Source organism: Vulpes lagopus, chromosome 5 (genome assembly GCF_018345385.1).
Source record: "Vulpes lagopus strain Blue_001 chromosome 5, ASM1834538v1, whole genome shotgun sequence".
NCBI lineage: Eukaryota > Metazoa > Chordata > Mammalia > Carnivora > Canidae > Vulpes > Vulpes lagopus.
This window is the reverse complement of record NC_054828.1, coordinates 68,102,303-68,121,348: the sequence shown is the minus strand read 5'-3', so window position 1 is coordinate 68,121,348 and position 19,046 is coordinate 68,102,303. Positions and strand designations below refer to the sequence as shown.

The window sequence follows — 19,046 nt, the reverse complement described above, 5'->3', positions numbered from 1 at the left end:
TTCTATTTAAAGGGCACTCGGGTGGTGCAATCAGATGGGTGGCTGACACTTGATTCCAGGTCAGGTCATGATCTAGGGTCCTGGGATCCATCCCCACATAAGGCTCCTTGTTCAGTGGGGAATCTGCTTGAGGATTCTCCTTCTCTCACCTTCTGCTCCCCCACTTGTACACATTCCCTCTCTCTAAAATAAATAAATCTTCAAAAACAGAAAAAAAATTTTCTATTTGCAGATAACATGATCTTATATATAGAAAATCCTAAGGAAGCTACTAAAAACTAATAAATAAGTTCAGCAGGTTGTAAGATACAAGGTCAACATACAAAAATTGATTATATTTCTATACACAGGTAATGGATATTCCAAATATGAAAGTAAGGGAAAAATCTACTTACAGTAGTAACAAAAATAATAAAATACTCAGGTATAATTTTAACAAGGAAATGTAACCCTAATAGACTAGGATTAAAAAAGTGTAAGGCTTATATATTAAAAATTACAAACAATCACTGATAGAAATTAAAGAACTAATAAATAAGGGGAAAGATGTCCCATGTTCATCTGAAAGATTTAATACTGATAAGGTGGTAACACTCAAAACTGATCTACAGATTCAGTACAATCCCTATCAAAATCCTAGCTGGCTTTTTTTAAGGAAATTGACAATCTGACCCTAAAATTCATATGGAAATGTACGGAACTAGAATAACCAATATAATCTTTTTTTTTTTTTTTTTTAAGTAATCTCTACACCCAACATGGGGCTCAAACTCACAACTCTGAAATCAAGAGGCACATGCTCCACCAAATGAGCTACCCAGGCACACCAAACAACATAATCTTGAAAAAGAAAGACAAAATTGGAGGACTCACATTTCCCAATTTCAACTGACTACAGAAAGTGACAGTAAGTAATCAGAACAGTGCTATAGTGGAATAGAACTGAAAGCCCAGAAATAAACCTTTACATTTATGGTGAACTAATTTTAAACAAGGAGGCCAAGACAATCAAATAAGCCAAGGACAGTCTTTTCAACAAATGGTGCTGGTTTAGTAGATAGCTAAATATAAAAGAATAAAGGTGGAATCATACCTCATATTATACACAAAAATTAACTCAAAATAGATCAGACCTAAATATAAGACCTAAAACTATAAAACTCAGTATAAAACACTGAAATAAACCTTCATGAAGTTGGGTTAGGCAAACTTTCTTAGACACAGCACTAAAAGGATAAGCAACAAAAGAAAAAATAGATCAGCAGACTTCATCAAATTTAAAACTTTTGTCTTTAACAATATCATCAAGAAGGTGAAAAGATAACTCACAAAAGAGGAAAAATATCTGTAAATCATGTATTAAATAAGGAACCTGTATCCATAATTAAGAATTCTTACAACTCAGTTAAAAAAAAAAAAAAGACAAGTTACTCAAAAAAAAGCAAAGGATTTAAATATACATTTCTCAAAAAAATATACAAATGGCCAATAAGTACATGAAAAGAAGCTCAATGCAACATCATTAGTTATCAGGGAAGTGCAAATCAAAGCCATGATATTATTTGACACCCTCTAGGATGGCTAGAACCAAAAGACAGATAATAAGTTTAGTAAGGATAGGCAAATTGGGACCCTTGTACGCTGCTAGTGAACATGTAAAATTATGTAGCCACTATGGAAACAATTTGACAGTTTTTCAAAAAGTTAAACAGAGTTACCATATGATCCAGGAATTACATTCCTAGATATACAACCAAAAGAAATGAAAACATATATCCACACAAAAACTTATTAATGTTCATAGCAGCATTACTCATAGTACCCAAAAAGTAGAAACAACTCAAATGCTTTCCAACTTATGAATGGATAAGCTAAATGTGATATATCTGTATGATGGAATATTATTCAGCCACAAAAAGGAACAAAAGTACTCATACATGCTACAACTTAATGAATCTTGAAAACATTACCCTAAATGAAAAAAGCCAGACACAAAAGGTTCATGTATTGTCAGAATCTTTTTATAAGATATATCCAGAAGAGGCAAATCCAAAGACAGCAAATATGTAGTTACCAGGTAATGGGGGAAGTTTTGTTGTTGTTGTTGTTGTTGTTGTTTTGAAAAAGAAATTAACCTGGGGGGGGGGGGGGGAGAAGTGTATGTCCATACAAAAATTTAATACAAATAATCATAGCATAACTATTTTTAATTGTCAAAAACTAGAAACAACCCAAATGTGTATTATCAAAACATAAATGGATAAACAAATTGTTATAGTTCCACAATGGATCGCTACTCAGCAATAAAAATTAACTACTGATATATGCATCAACATAGATGAATCTCAAAATAATTATGCTTAGTAAAAAAAGGCCAAATGGAGGACACCTGGGTAAGTTACCCAGATCATGATCTCTGGTTCCTGGGACCAAGCCTCGAGTCGAGCTTCTTGCTGGGCAAAGATCCTGCTTCTCCCTCTCCCTTTGCCTGCCATCCCCCTCATGCTCTCCTTCAAATACAATCTTAAAAAAAAAAAAAAAAGCCAAACAAAAAATAAATGTGAGCTTATATGCAATACAATTCTATTTATATAAAATTCTAGACAATGTAAATTATTCTATAATGACAGAAAGTTGATCGGTGGTTGCCTGGAGACCACAGAAGTTGAGGGAAATATTAAAGGAAACTCGTAGAGGTGGTATTTTCACTATCTTGATAGTGGTAGTAGTTTCATGGGTGAACAATACATATGTCAAAACCTAACAAACTGTACACTTTTAATATGTACAGTTTACTATATGTCAATTACAGCTCAAGATCTATTTTGAAAAAAGATACAGAAAGGGGAAATAGGGCAATATCTTCATGCTGACTACTCAATAACTGATAAGGGAGTGATAAAAAGTTTTACTTTACCTTGATGAGTGTACAAACAACACCTGGCATAACTGAACATGGAGAATCACTCACAGTAGCATATAAATTTGAGTATTTGTAAATTTACAAATACTTCTATTAACCAACATTATATTATTTTCTTTTTTAAGATTTTATTTATTTATTCATGAGAGGCAGAGAGAGGCAGAGACATAGGCAGAGGGAAGAGAAGCAGGCTCCATGTAGGAGCCCAACGCAGGACTTGATCCCAGAACTCCAGGCAGAAGCTCAACTGCTGAGCCACCCAGGTGTCCTTTTTAACCAACATTACAATTTCAGAGATGCTGAATCCTCATTTTTGACTGATTTTCAGTCGACAGTGCTAAAAACACTCGCAGTTCTGGCAAGTACTACCATTAGTATGATTTGTAAATAAACATTTAGACATACCAAGAAAGCTCCTACAAGAAGCCCTAATAAGGTTCCTTAAAGTTAAAACACCTGTGAGCAATACTTCAAGTATGACAAAAACAATAAAAAAGATTCCTATTACCCATACTAATAATTTTTTAAGAATACCTTTGTTCATATCTATTTACCTTTTGTAGATATTTACTCAAATAAATTTAAACTATTTCAAACTTATTATCTATTTTCTAAAAAGTCAGAAAAGCTTTAAAGTTAAAACTCTAAATTGGATTTTTCTTTACCAAAAAGTACACCCACTGTTTTAAAGACAAACTATGATTTATTCACTAGTGGGAAAAAATTTTGGAAATCAGAGTAAAGTTCAGTCAAAACCACTTTACATTCATGTATTTATGACAGGTGAGAAATGGCATTATCTAATCTAAGCTACCATCATCTCTCACTTTAACCACAGCAGTAGTATTTTTTATTTAATTCAAGTGAACTCAATCTTGATATACTCTAGTCTGTTTCTTCATCTATTAAATGGGTACAGTTACACTTCCAACTTCATGAGGTTGTGTGACAATTAAATAAAAATACAGGTATAGCACTTAGTCGTTGCGTAGCACACAGAAAGTGCTCCATAAATGTTACCTATTATTACCTGAATAAATGTTCAGCCTCCATGAGTCCAGTGCTGGAATGGCATCACATAAGAAACAAGTCTAATCTCAAAAAACAAAACAAAACAAAAACAAAAACAGAAACGAAAAAACAAAAAGTTAAAAGCAATTTAAATCTTAATATATTGACTCCCAAAGAAAATAAAGACATCTATTTCAAAATCCACAGCAGGTTCTTTGTTTTTTTAAATTTTTGTTTATCTGTTTATCATGTACCCAAGCACATGAGCGGGGGTGGTGAAGTGGTGGGGCTTGGGGTGGGGGGCGGGGGGGGGGTTGAGAAGCAGACTCCCCACTAACCAGGGATTCCCAACTCCAGGCTTGATCCCAGGACCTCGAGATTAAGACCTGATATCTGAAGACTGACGCTTAACTGACTGAGTCACACAGGCAACCCTCCATAGCAGCTTAACATCTTCTTTCCCAATTCCTTTTGCTCACAATGTTTCTTATAACCCTACACATGTCCTGAACCCTCTATATCCATTCCTACTTTTTTTTTTAATCCACTGCTTCAACACACAGAAGTGTTTTGTTTTAATTTTTATTATTTTTTAAGTAATCTCTACACCCAGTGTGGGGCCTTAAACTTACAACCACAAGATCAAGAGTCACATGCTCTGGAACACCCAAGTGGCTCAGCGGGCTGAATGACCAACTCTTGGTTTCCACTCAGGTCATGGTTTTGGAGTCCTGGGATTAAGCCCTGCATCAGGCTCCAGGCTCAGTGAGGAGTCTGCTTGAGGTCTCTGCCTCTCTCCCTCCCCTCACTAACACTCACTCTCTTTCTAAAATAAATAAATCTTAAAAAAAAAAAAGTTGCATACTTTACCAACTGAGCCACCCAACTGCCCCTACCGATTGCTTTTTTTTTCTTTTCTTTTTTTTTTTAGATTTTATTTATTCATGAGAGACAGAGAGAGGCAGAGACATAGCAGAGAGAGAAGCAGGCTTCCCGCAAGGAGCCTGATGTAGGACTTGATCCCCGAATCCAGGATCATGCCCTGGGCCTAAGGCAGACGCTCAACTGCTGAGCCACCCAGGTGTTCCAGCCCATTGCTATTTTTTCTTTTTCTTTTAAGATTCTATTTATTTATTTATTCATGAAAAACACAGACACAGGCAGGGGGAGAAGCAGGCTCCATTCCCTGCAGGGAGCCTGACGCGGGACTCAATCCTGGGTCTCCAGGACCACACCCAGGGCTGAAGGTGGCGCTAAACCGGCGCTGCCCCCATTACTATTTTCTTTTCTTTTCTTTTCTTTTTAATTTATTTATGATAGTCACAGAGAGAGAGAGAGAGAGAGAGAGAGGCAGAGACACAGGCAGAGGGAGAAGCAGGCTCCATGCACCGGGAGCCCGATGTGGGATTCGATCCCGGGTCTCCAGGATCGCGCCCTGGGCCAAAGGCAGGTGCCAAACAGCTGTGCCACCCAGGGATTCCCCCCATTGCTATTTTCAATTCACAGTACAACACTCTGCTCACTTGGCTCTTTCTCCTCTAATGATCCCCTCTTCTTGTAAGTAGTTCTTGGTCCACTTTATAATATAAATAATCATCCAGTCCTCCTCTTATCCTTTTATACAAGACAAGTCTAGAAACTGAGCTAGCAGATAGGGAATCTCAGTAGGTAAGAGATAATATAGGGAAGTCAGAGAGAATTTTCTTCTGTGAGTAGAAATAAATATTACAAACATATAATTTAATATCTCCTCTCTCCAACTATAATATTATTATTATTGCTATTAAAGGACTCTGAGAGCTGGCTGATGCTTAGGTCACAGCAGAAACTCTTGAGTGCTGAATGTCACCACTAGAACACTTAATATGCCAAGCCAGTCTGTGTTCTTGGAATCCACAAAACACCTAAGCCCCACTGTGTTCTATGCTGATGTGAAGAGTATCCCTAACTCTTCATTTTGTTTTACAACTCTATCCAATGAGTATCATATTGCTAAAGTTTGCCTTCCCAATATTGTACTAAGATTTCTATAAAAAAGCTCTTCCAGGGGATCCCTGGGTGGCGCAGCGGTTTGGCGCCTGCCTTTGGCCCAGGGCGCGATCCTGGAGACCCGGGATCGAATCCCACGTCGGGCTCCCGGTGCATGGAGCCTGCTTCTCCCTCTGCCTGTGTCTCTGCCTCTCCCTCTCTCTCTCGCTGTGTGTGTGACTATCATAAATTAAAAAAAAAAAAAAAATCTCTTCCAGTTTCTCTATAGCCCCCACACCTCAGGGTTTTGGTAGATGTGTGGTAGTTTGGTTAAGGTTGGGAGGCACGATCAGGATACTGCCCTCCCCCTTTTACTACCAATGTTGGTCCTGAAACACTACCTGAATGGTGATCTCCACCACCACCACCCCTGTCCCCTGGAAAAGCCTTATTCTCCCCTATGCAAAGAAATTACTAGTTGCCTCTCCCCACAGGCCCTCAAGCCATGCCCAGATGTGCCTGATTTTTAAGCAGGCATAGTGAGTTCATGCTGAGAGCCTTGCCATACCAAACGGTCTCTCTCCAACTCTGAGTCAAAACACACACTAGTCCTTATTGATGTTACGGTTTTCTTGCCCTATTTGTAATCTTAACAAAATTGAAAATGGAATATTTTCTAAAAGAGGTTCAATTGCCTTCTACCATCCATCCTCCATAATCTCCATATAGTTTGCAGGTTTTTAATAAAATGCAACAGTCTCTTAACTAATCTTTCTACTTCCTCTCTGGGCACTCTGTACCTGTCCTCCCCACAGAAGCATGAATGATCTTTTAAAAATGTAAATCAGATCATTTAGTTTTCTTTTTCTTGGTCAACAACCTTCTTTCTACCAATGGTTTTCCATCATCCTAAGCGAGGTCTATGGAGTCCTATAAAATCTGGCCCCTGCCTATTCTTTTTTTTTAAGACTTTATTTATTCATGAGAGACACAGAGAAAGAGAGGCAGAGACATAGGCAGAGGGAGAAGCAAGGCTCCCTGTGGGGAGCACAACACGGGACTTGATACCAGGACCCCAGGATCATCCCCCGAGCCAAAGGCAGACGCTCAACCACTGAGCCATCCAAGTGTCCCTGGCCCTCACCTATTCTTGAACATACCAAGCCACATAGTCCTCATGAGGCCTTTGTATTTGTTGTTCCTCTTGCCCAGAACACTCCTCTCCCATTAGAAAATGCTGGTTCTGCCTCCTTCCAGGTAATAGTTCACACACCACTACAAAAAGGTCTTCCCTGACCACCTCATCTTAACATCCCCTTCTCCCTGTGACTCTCAGTCACATTACCACATCTATTTTCTTCATAGTACTCACCATAATCCGTAATTATTTACTTATTTGGAAATCGTCTATCTTCTCAAATGAAAATGTAAAGCTCTTTGAGGGCAGAAATCTTGTGTCTTGTTCATATCTATACCTCCAATGTGAAATAGTGCCTGACACATATGCACTGTTAATAGTTTTCAATTGATTCATTTACAAAGCTAAGTACTACCTCGAGGTAAACTTCAGGGTTTTGGTTTTTGTTTTTTTTTTAAGATTTTATTTATTTATTCATGAGAGACACAGAGAGGCAGAGACAAAGGCAAAGGGAGAAGCAGGCTCCATGCAGGGAGCCCTATGTGGGACTCGATCCTGTGTCTTTAGGATCACACTCTGGGCTGAAGGCAGGCGCCAAACCACTGAGCCACCCAGGCATCCCTAAACTTCAGTTTTTAAAGGAAAATTTAAACTTATTTGTACAGCCAATAAGATGGCAAGCCACCAAAACTCTGTGTTCTTGTTTTCATTCTAACAATCTGCCTGTGTTCTCAGGTCTCTTGCTTTCTCTGAAGATAAAATATGGGCTCAGAAAATAAGATGGCAATCTTATCTGGTAACACTGTTCTCTGGATCTGTGAGACCCAAATCCAAGGTTCTCAGGCAGCAGCAACTGACAAAGATCTGGTTACCAGTACTGCACTAAGGAGTGCCTCACACCCCAGAACAACTAGGCTAAACTGACACAAGGTGCAAATGGCTGCAAGAGAACACAGCTGACAAAGTGTTCTATGAAGCACTCCAAACACCTTGGAGATAACCTCACAAAAGTAGAAGATTCAGTTCAGCCATCTGACTAGTGGCGTGTTCTATAAAGCCTCAGTAATGACCCTGTCACCAGGAAAACAGAATCTGTGCCCTAACCTTCTGGTCAGCTGCATTTAGCAGCCAACATCCATCTTTTGTAATAAAATGCCACCTCGAGAGTTCCTATTTCCATCAAATTACCACTGGTTTGGGCAACAGATAAATTAGAAACTACAGTTAACAAATCTACTTGTCTAGGGCCCAAGACAATTAAACTTACTTGGAGAAGCAGAATAAACAGCCTCTAGTCACCTCAAGACAAGTTTTAAAGATCCTAACAACTATAACACTCGGGCACACCAAATTGGCTGTAATCTGCAAACCAGCCACATGTCACTTCCAATAGTACTCATACACAAAAGGTGACCTTCCCCCTCCAAAATAAATAATGTTTAAAGTCAGGTGAATCTGGAACAATGACTCTGACTTTTCTCTAAAATAAGGGCTATGACAGCTACCTTAACGAGAGGCCCAATAAATTCAGGGTAAGGGGCTCATTGTGCTGACATTGTCACCTTATCTAGGACTTCAGCTGATTCATCCTGATGGGCTGACAGGTCACTGACATCTGCACCTTGCCCAAGATTCTTGTTTATTTCACATATAAAAACACTGTCTCCTCAAGACAACTGCAGTCCACACCCCTTCTCCTACTGTGGAGTCTTCTCCTTCCTGACTTCACTGAGCACCTTGGGGAAAAAAGTTTGTCATTTTAGGCCCATGTTAGTAACTCTAGACAGCTAACAAGGCATGGAAGAGCTGGGAATAGAGCTCATAAAAGGACCAGTGTTAAGATTCAGGTCTTACCAATTCTTTAATCCTTTAAAAAGGATTAAAAAAAAAGGATCAAGATTACCTGGGGAAGAAACTGCTATCTTCATCATTAACAGATGTTTGGTATTATAGTAATAGTCTTAAAGTCAGGACCTAAAAATGTCTGGTCCTTAACTACACCAAGCAATCACAGAAAACATCCTTTAAGTAAAGTTTGTTCTAACATAAACTTTAAGAAGAAAGACAAGTCAAGGCAATTAAAAAACAAAAACAAACCCCATAAACTATCCATTTCATTTAAAAGGCACAATGGAAGGAAGGGAAGAAGAGAGAGAAAAGGAGAAAGGAACAAGGAAAGGCAATGCCCAATGTAGTATATCAAACATGGCCACAAATTATTTGCAGCAATTCTCATCAAAAAGTGGAGTTCACTTCCTCACCCCTTGAATTTGAACTGGCCGTGTGACTTGTTTTGTTCAAAAGATTGTAGCATGAATGACACTGCACAATTCCTGAGCCAAGGCCTTAAGAAACCTTGCAACTTCCACACTTGCTCTCTTGGGACCTAGTCACCATTCAAGGTAGCCAAGACAGACTGCAGGAGACAACACGGTACCCTGGATGACAGCTCCAGCCTAATGATGGACAGTGCTAGAGTGAGGCTATCTAGGTATAACCAGCCCCTGGCCAACCTGACAATTGACCACCAGCACTTGAGTAAGCCCAGCAAATTCCATGTGCAGTAGAGGCAAGCCAGATGAGCCTTGCACAAATTGCCAGGCCACTTAATCATGAGCAAATAAATAGTTCTTTTAAACTACTAAGATTTGGAGTGTTTTGGTTGACAGCAATAGGTAACAGAAATACCTGCAATCAGCTAACACTAATTCAAAACATCAACACTGATACACTCAAAAGCAGCATGTGCATTCTCATCATGTAAGGAAATTAGAATCTCTAAATAATAATATATAAAACCACTCTTCGGGCAGCCCCGGTGGCGCAGCGGTTTAGCACCGCCTGTAGCCCAGGGCGTGATCCTGGAGACCCTGGATCGAGTCCCATGTCAGGCTCCCTGCATGGAGCCTGCTTCTCCCTCTGCCTGTGTCTCTGCCCCCCTCTCTCTCTCTCTGTCTCTATGAATAAATAAATAAAATCTTTAAAAAAAAACACTCTTTATAGATAAGACATATATCACAGAATCCCAACAAAACACTCATATTATTATTTATTCCTGCATTTATCCCATGAGCAAACACCTGTAGAAGATCTTAATTTTGATAATAACACTAAGATGTTATTTACCTTTTTCACCATAGTGAAATGGTAGGTATAACTGCCACTGCTTTAGCATAAATCATGGCAGTGATATAAAACTGTACATATGCCACAAAGGACATTTTGTGTATGTGTATACAAAATACACAAAGAAATCAATAAGAAAAACAATAAGAAAAAAGACAAAATCAATAAGAAAATCAATAAGAAAAAAATCAAATCAGTAAGAAAAAAACAAACAGCCCAATTTTTTAAATGGACAAGAGTTGGAAGCACTTCACAAAAGAGAATCCTTAAAAGGCCAATATGCATATAAAGATATTCCATATTTGTGGTCATCAGGGAAATGCGAATTAAAGCCACAAAAAGACATCACTACATCCCCAACAGCTACAATTAAAAGCACTGACAGATCCCTGGGTGGTGCAGCGGTTTAGCGCCTGCCTTTGGCCCAGGGCGCGATCCTGGAGACCTGGGATCGAATCCCACGTCAGGCTCCCGGTGCATGGGGCCTGCTTCTTCTCCCTGTGCCTGTGTCTCTTCCTCTCTCTCTGTGACTATCATAAGTAAATAAATAAAAATTAAAAGAAAAAAAAAACAAGTTAAGTTCCTTACACTTTGGGGATCCCTGGGTGGCACAGCGGTTTGGCGCCTGCCTTTGGCTCAGGGCGCGATCCTGGAGACCCGGGATCGAATCCCACATTGGGCTTCCGATGCATGAAGCCTGTTTCTCCCTCTGCCTATGTCTCTGCCTCTCTCTCTTTCTCTCTCTGTGACTATCATAAATAAATTTAAAAAAATTTAAAAAAAAAAAAAAAAGCACTGACAATACTAAGTATAGTCAAAGACATGGCACAACCAGAACTCTCACACATTGTTGGCAAGAGAATAAATTAATACAACACTTTGGAAAACCGTAGTACTTATATCCCATGAACTAGCAATTCCATTCTTGGAATTCCCAAGTGCTTTACATCTATGAAAAGGCATGTACAAAATGTTTACAGTAGTATTATTCCTAACAGTCCCAAACTGTAAACAACTTAATGGAAAACTTATGGTATAGTCAGAAAAAGTACTACTTAGCAATGACAAAAAACAAACCACTGCTATATGTAACTAAATTCATGAATCTCAAAGATAACGTTGAACAAAAAAACCACAAGAGTCTATGATTCTACTAACATGAAATTCAAAAACAGATTAAAACTAATCTATAGTAATAAAAGTCAAATTAGTAATTCTGCTGATACAAGTGTATTTGAGTGGATAGCTTATAAATGACATGATGATGGATGCAGTTGTGCACCTGACCATCCACCCACCCAACCAACAGATGATGCTAGGCTTAGTTCTGCTTTAAGAAAGACACATTTGAATTCCTGTACTGGCTTGTACAGCCTGGCCTTTTGTGGCACCATGACCAAGCTAGTGCCTTAGTTTAAAATCTCATCATTTTCCACTGGCCTCCTTACCACAAGACACACTATGATAAGGGTGATCCTTAAAAAATACAAATATGATGGCATCAAAGACCCACATCCCTACTATACACACACTACCCTCCTAAAAAGCCTTCAAAGACTCTCCATTTCTTATAGGATAAACTCAGCATTCTTTGGCAGGATACTTAAGTTCCTTTATGATCTGGTCCTGACTACCATTCTTTCTCTCCACAGATCCTGAGTTCCCTAACAAAGTACTTGCAGTTGACGTAGAAACCCATGCTTTTTTCTCACCTCAGTATCTCTGGCTACATAATACATGCTCTACCTATAACAGCAGTTCTCTAAGTACGGTCTCAGGAGGTCTAAGAGGTCCACTATTTTCACAACAAGATGTTATTTCTCATCACACTATGATGTTATCTACCTTTTTCACCATAGTGAAATGGTAGGTATAATTCCCACTGCTTTAGCATAAATCAAGGCAATGGTATCAAACTGTACTAGTACTATCATAATCTTCACCACCCCACACCTGCAGTTTAAAAAGGAAAAATTAGGACACCTGCGTGGCTCTGCAATGTCCCCTGAGTATCTCCCTTCGGCTCAGGGCGTGATCCTGGGATCTGGGATTGAGTCCCACATGGAGCTCCTTGTGGGGAGCCTGCTTCTCCCTCTGCCTGTGTCTCTGCCTTTCTCTCTCTGTGTCTCTCATGAATAGGTGAATAAAATCTTTAAAAAAAAAATCAAAATAAAAAAATAAAAAGGAAAAATTTTACTTATAAATGTCCTTGATAAAGCAGTAAAAATAATTTTATTAAATTTCCACTCTTGCATACATGTCTTTTTAATAATCAAAATGGCAAAATGGGAAGTACAAACCAGTTCTGCAGCATATCAATCAAAGTACAGTAATCGTCTCAAGTAGGGATGCCTGGGTGCCTCAGCACTTGAGCGTTTGCCTTCAGCTCAGGGCGTGATCCTGGGATCCGGATCAAGTCCCACATCGGGCTCCTCCCTGCAGGGACCTGCTTCTCCCACTGCCTGTGTGTCTGCCTCTCTCTGTCTCTCATGAATAAATAAATCTTTAAATAGTAAAATTATAATTGTCTCAAGGGAAAGCAACTGAGCTGCAAGCTAAACTAGCCACTTTTTTCATGGGCTATTATTCACTTCTTGAGTAAGCAACTGACAAACTATGGTTATGTGTCAGTGTTCTTCACAAAAATGAACAAAGTGAGCCTGTATCTTCAAAGAAAATACATGATCGCATTTGTTGTCAGTGATAAAGCTTTAAGATAAAATCAAAATCATAAAAAAGTCTATCTTCTGTGGGCCTGACAACTTCTTAATACTTAAGATTTTTCTGATCAAATGACAGTGATATTAATGAGTGTGATTTTTTTTTACTTGTATAATGAACTGTGTCAAACATCTGGAAGATCTGCATAACTCAGTGAACCAGTATTTTCCAACTGACCAATTCATGATGATTCAAAATCATACATGGGTAAAAGATGCATCCAATGTACGAAAAAAAAAAAAAAGAATTTTAATGTCACCACATACAAAAGTTCATTAATACCATTTCAGATTCTACACTGCAACTAATCTTTAAAGAACGTATGTTGAGTTTGGGTATAGTATCAAAGAATATCCGATTACCCAAAGATATTAAAATACTTCTCTATTTTCCAACTACATATCTCTCAGTTTGCACTTTTCTCTTCAAATAGTTCAACCAAAATGACACTGCAACAGACTGAATGCTGATGCAGATGAGAATGCCACTGTCTTCTATTAAGCCAAAAATAAAAGAGATTTGCAAAAGTATAAAACCATGTCCCTGCTTCTCACTAAATGTTTTTAAAAAGTTTTTTTTTAAAAAAGATTTTTTCATTTAAAAAATGTGTTATATAAATATGTAAGGAACTATTATTTTAATGAATTAATAAATTTTAAACATTTTCCTAGTTCTGATTCCCAATACAGTAAATACTGGCAAATATAACCCACATAAGTAAAAGTTCTTTGGAGTCTAAAATAATTTTTCAAAGAGTTAAGAGGTCAGAGACCAAAATGTTTGTTAATTTAGAATTTCCTCTACTCCTCTTGTCCTTCAAGGCCCTTAGAGCTTGGATAAAGTTAACCTGCTATATTTGCTTATAATGGAAAGCAAAGACTACACTCTTTCATAGGCACTTTTTTTTTTTAATTTTTTTTTTTAATTTCTTTATGATAGTCACAGAGAGAGAGAGAGAGAGAGAGAGAGAGAGAGGCAGAGACACAGGCAGAGGGAGAAGCAGGCTCTATGCACCGGGAGCCCAACGTGGGATTCGATCTCGGGTCTCCAGGATCGCACCCTGGGCCAAAGGCAGGCGCCAAACCGCTGCGCCACCCAGGGATCCTCATAGGCACTTAATTAATGGTGTGTTAAAAGAAAGCTAAAATGTAATTTGATGCCTATGCCAAATGCTCCACTGTAAATATACAAGGATGAAAAAATTCAAATTGGTTATTTTGTATATATCCACCATAACTAAATCTTCTTTTTTTTTAAGATTTTATTTATTGGAAAAAAAAAAAGATTTTATTTATTGGGATCTCTGGGTGGCTCAGTGGTTTAGCACCCGCTTTCGGTCCAGGGCATGATCCTGGAGTCCTGGGATCGAGTCCCACATTGGGCTGCCTGCATAGAGCCTGCCTCTCACTCTGCCTGTGTCTCTGCCTCTCTCTGTCTCTACAGAGAGAGTCCCTGGAGGGAGTCCAATGCGGAATTCGATCCCAGGATCCCAACCTGAACCAAAGGCAGATGCTCAATCATTGAGCCACCCAGGTGCTCCCATAACCAAAGTTTCTGTCTCAAATCTGGAATCAATTGCTGGTAGAAATGTAAACTACCTATATTTTTTTCTAAATGCCTGTATTTTTAGAAGGCAATTATACACCATGTTTAAAAATTACAAAAGTAGGGGATCCCTGGGTGGCTCAGCGGTTTAGCACCTGCCTTCAGCCCAGGGCGTGATCCTGGAGACTGGGGATCAAGTCCCAGGTCGGGCTCTCTGCATGAAGCCTGCTTCTCCGGCTACCTGTGTCTCTGCCTCTCTCTGTGTGTCTCATGAATAAATAAATAAAATCTTTAAAAAAACAACAACAACAACTTTATTTCCTAGGCTTGTTCACTGGAAAGAGTAAGAAACAATGACCAACCCATTAAGCAATTAGTACCTGTTACACACAGAATGGTCTCTAAACTTTATTTCCACAAAACAAAGAAGCTAACATAGCTAAGAGGATCACATCAAAAAGACACTGGAGTCAAAAAAAAAAAAAAAAAAAAGACTGCCAATCTGAAGCAGCTCCCATTTGCCAAGATGAGGCAATCAATGAGACATCAATACAGATAAAACTATAATTGGCTGAAACACATAAACAGGCTTAAACTGCAGAGTTTATAATGACATTTAAAAAAAAACACACTTATCGGGGATCCCTGGGTGGCGCAGCGGTTTGGCACCTGCCTTTGGCCCAGGGCGCGATCCTGGAGACCTGGGATCGAGTCCCACGTCAGGCTCCCGGTGCATGGAGTCTGCTTTTCCCTCTGCCTATGTCTCTGCCTCTCTCTCTCTCTCTCTCTCTCTCTCTCTCTCTCTGTGACCATCATAAATTAAAAAAATAAAAAATAAAACTTATGAAACAGGGGATCCCTGGGTGGCTCAGCAGTTTAACGCCTGCCTTCAGCCCAGGCATGATCCTGGAGACCAGGGATCAAGTCCCACATCAGGCTCCCTGCATGAAGCCTGCTTCTCCCTCTGCCTGTGTCTCTCTGCCTCTCTGTGTGTCTCTCATGAATAAATAAATAAAATCTTTTAAAAATATAAATAAATAAAATTTATAAAACAATCATGGAAATATGACCACCAGATATAAAGAAATTATTGTTCGTTATTTTAGATGTACAAATAGTGTATTATGTTTTGCTGGGGGGGGGGGTTGGTATTATGTTTTTTAAAGCCCTTAGTTTTTAGAACCATTTAACTGAAATATTTATGAATGAAATAATATGTCATAGATTTGCTTCAAAACAATTTGTAAAAGGGGGTTGGTAGGAGCCATGTTAGCCATAAGCTGATAATTGTATATAGGGGTTCATTTTACTATTCCCACTGCTTTTGAATGTTTGAAATTCTCCATAATAAAGTTTTTTAGAGAGCAAATCTCAAGGCACGTGGGTAAGTCAGTAAGTTAAGCATCTAACTCTTAGTTTCAGTTCAGGTCATGGGTGGTGGGATTAAGCCCCACATCTATCGGCTCCATGCTCCATCAGGGGGTTTGCTTAAGAATGCTCTCTGGGGATCCCTGGGTGGTGCAGCGGTTTGGCGCCTGCCTTTGGCCCAGGGCGTGATCCTGGAGACCCCGGATCGAATCCCACCTCGGGCTCCCGGTGCATGGAGCCTGCTTCTCCCTCTGCCTATGTCTCTGCCTCCCTCCCTCTCTCTGTGTGGCTATCAAAAAAAAAAAAAAAAAGAATGCTCTCCGTCTGCCCTCCCCCCCTCCCAAATAAATAATCTTTTTTAAAAAGTTTTTTTTTTTAAATAAAGAAGAGGGGTGTCTGGGTGGCTCAGTCAGCTAAATGTCTGCCTCTGGCTCAGGTCATGATCCCAGAGGTCCTGGGATGGATCCCTACATCGGGCTCCCTGCTCAGTCAGGAGCCTGCTTCTCCCTCTCCATCTGCTACATACATCCCTCCCTACCTCGTTCCTGCTCTCTCTCAAATATATAAAATCTTTTTTAAGAAGAATAAAATTTAAAAATAAAATGTAAAAAAAGCAAATCCCAAAAATGAAATATATTTATATATATATATATATATATATATATATATATATATAAAATCTGAAATACAACCACTGAAATGAATTTGGATACTAATCTTCCATTGAAGCCCAGTTCAATTCCTACCGCTTTCCCTATCTTTCTATATTGGTTTCTCTTTCCTTCTGCATTTCTTTATACTAAACAATTAGACTCAAATAAATTACACTGCATTCTGTTTATATTACAGAATCTAACCCATTATATCTGTTGTTTCGATCATTAAATGTTCATGGTTTATCTTCACAGCCAGCCAGTAAGGTACTTTAACATGCACAAAAATTTTAGATCCCATAGCCCTAGAATGATGAACATTCTAATAGTCCTAAGTACCTTATGTGACACTCAAGTTGCCTCTAGAAAAACTCTGGGACCTACAGAAAAATGTAATACTATTCTTTGTCAACCTACAGGCTACTTCGAGCTAAATTAAGTTTTTATTCTAGTAAGAGCAATAATATTTTCTTCAAGTTTTATAGGGATCCCTCTTGTGACATCAAAATGCTATTTCTAGCAAGTTTAGGCAATCTAATAAACACAACTTTTCCTCCCAGAATTCATATATTTATATTCTTTCAAATAAACAGAATCATATATTACTAGAGGTTTTTTCCTAAAGATTTTACTTACGCATTTGAGGGACAGAAAGCAAAAGGGAGAGAAAGAGAGTGAGAGTGCACAAGCAGGGGGAGGGGCAGAGGAAGTGGGAGAAGCAAACTCTGCACTAGGGGCAGCAAGACTCCAGGCACCCCTGGGATCATGGTCTGAGCCTAAGGCAGATGCTTAACTGACTGAATCACCCAGGCACCCCTATATTACTAAGTTTAAATACAAATTGTTAGTTTAGTGATTAGTTAAGTATACTGAAGTTATTTAATAAAAACTTCAGCTGTAATAGAAAAAGACAGCTTACCCCCCAAAATATAGTCTCAAAAAAAAAAAAAAATAGTCTCAAAGCCCTTAAAAAAAGGAACTCACTACCTGACTGGAGACTGATCAACAGTGCTTGAAAATAAGATTACTGGACTATACTTACAAGTTTTAAGAATTGAGTTATAGCCCCAACTCATTTTTCCTCTAATTATAAAAGAAATTCATGCTCTTTTAAAACATGTAAGAAAGGGCATCTGGGTGGCTCAGTTGATTCAGCGTCTGCCTTCAGCTTAGGTCATGATCCAGGGGTCCTGGGACCAAACTCTGCATCGAACTCCACATCAGGCTCCCTGCTTAGCAGGGAGTCTGCTTCTCCCTCTGCCCTACACCCTTGCTCTTGCTCACTCTCGCTCTAAAATAAATGAAGTCTTTAAAATAAATAGAGATAAGCAAAAAGAAAATAAAAATCATCCTGCTACCTCCTTAACATTTTGTCTCAATAAACAGTAAATTCTTTGAGGGCAGCTCATTTCTCCAAGGAACCAGGTCCCTCACGTCTAGAATTCATCTAGGAAAGCCCCAGAAGAACGGAAAGGGAGGGGGGGAAAAGCACACAGACAGGCTTAATTCATTGAGAGTAATATATAGATGTGTTGTCAATTTTTTTACATTTTACCATTTGTATAAATCTAGGGTCAGAAAAAAACATACATTCCATTTGTATGGATTTTTCTTGGTTTATAATAATTTTTTGGCATTTTCCCAGCATCCTTAAAATTTGTTACTATAGTAGCAACAAAGTCCTACCTTTCCAATTGCCAAATCTGGTACCAAATACATCATATTCACTCTATATGTAAAATCTTACTCTATTACTTACTGAAATTAGTCAAAATAAATAACCATTCCTTTTATTTTCTATTTCTTTTGTTGAAGTCCTACCAACTCCATCAACAGATTTTCATATTTCATGTACAGTTAAACATACATGGAATGGAATTAATTTTTCCTCAAAACATCCCACAAGGGCAGCCCGGGTGGCTCAGCGGTTTAGTGCTGCCTTCAGCCTAGGGCATGATCCTGGAGACCTGGGATCAAGTCCCACATCAGGCTCCCTGCGTGGAGCCTGCTTCTCCCTCTGCCTGTGTCTCTGCCTCTCTCTCTCTCTCTCTCTCTCTCAATCTCTGTCTCTCTGATGAATAAATAAATAAAATCTTAAAAAAAAAAAATCCCACAAAATTCTGAATTCACACACAGGCAAAACAATTCCAGTGCTCTAAAAGTACCTATAAGGCTCACCTGATCTCTAGCTCAGATGTACTGCCCCATCCATCCAGGTAAAGTATAGGAAATATACTTATCAAGCATAAATTGGGGAGACGCTAAGGAAAGAATAGCTTCCAGCAATTCAGCTGGGGGTGGAAGTGTGGGGGGGGGAATTATCCCTTTCATACCCATATCCTAGGCTCAAGTTTTTAGCAAGAGTCAAATAAAATTCTCAGAATAGTCCTGACTTTTCACTGGACTCTGTGTCTTAATTAAGTAGTCTGAGTGACAGTAAAAAATTAATTTGAAACTACCTTTCCTCTTCTTTACTCCAAAAAGCTGAATATTGTCTGTCTTGACTATTAAAATCCACAATTCTGCAGAAGCTCTACATAGTTCTAAATTTAGACAAGTAATAGAAATAGTTGGAAGGCATGCAATTCATTTT

The 19,046-nt window shown here is 38.8% G+C and overlaps 1 protein-coding gene across 21 annotated transcripts in view; it reads right to left on the bottom strand.

The window, feature by feature from the left end:
- R3HDM2 (R3H domain containing 2) overlaps positions 1–19,046 on the bottom strand; it is a 161,730-nt gene that overhangs the window by 118,524 nt on the left and 24,160 nt on the right. For 20 of the 21 annotated variants that reach the window (XM_041756344.1, XM_041756343.1, XM_041756354.1 and 17 more), the window contains exon 2: positions 3,954–4,014. The exons of the other annotated variant lie outside the window; for it this stretch is intronic. The gene's annotated coding sequence lies outside the window, so the exon portion shown is untranslated. The remainder of the gene's footprint in view (positions 1–3,953; positions 4,015–19,046) is intronic. 21 annotated transcript variants of the gene reach the window in all.